Source organism: Cynoglossus semilaevis, chromosome 19 (assembly GCF_000523025.1).
Source record: "Cynoglossus semilaevis isolate Cse_v1.0 chromosome 19, Cse_v1.0, whole genome shotgun sequence".
Classification (NCBI taxonomy): domain Eukaryota; kingdom Metazoa; phylum Chordata; class Actinopteri; order Pleuronectiformes; family Cynoglossidae; genus Cynoglossus; species Cynoglossus semilaevis.
In genome coordinates, this window is record NC_024325.1 from 16374870 (window position 1) to 16375147 (window position 278).

Sequence of the window (278 nt, forward strand, 5' to 3'; positions counted from 1 at the left end):
TCCTCCTCCCCTCCTTCCCCCCTCCTTCCCCCCTCCTTCTCTCCTCCTTACACCATCACTGTTTCCTCAGCACTTCCTGGTGACCTCTTGACCCTGTGGGAATACTAGCAGAGGGGACGCGGTCGTCCTCGCGTGTTTGCTTTGACCTAATAAAGTGTAAAAGTTTAATTAGCATTGACCTTAATTAGAGTCTTAATGATTCCACTGGTTTGAATGACGCCCCCCCCAGCAGCCCCCCCCCCCCCCCCCCCCACCCCCCGCGCCGGTCTGTGTTGCCC

The 278-nt window shown here is 57.2% G+C and overlaps 1 protein-coding gene across 1 annotated transcript in view; it reads left to right on the forward strand.

Moving 5' to 3' along the window:
- The window catches only part of grk6 (G protein-coupled receptor kinase 6), a 9263-nt gene that overhangs the window by 5025 nt on the left and 3960 nt on the right, over positions 1–278 (forward strand). The window lies entirely within an intron of this gene.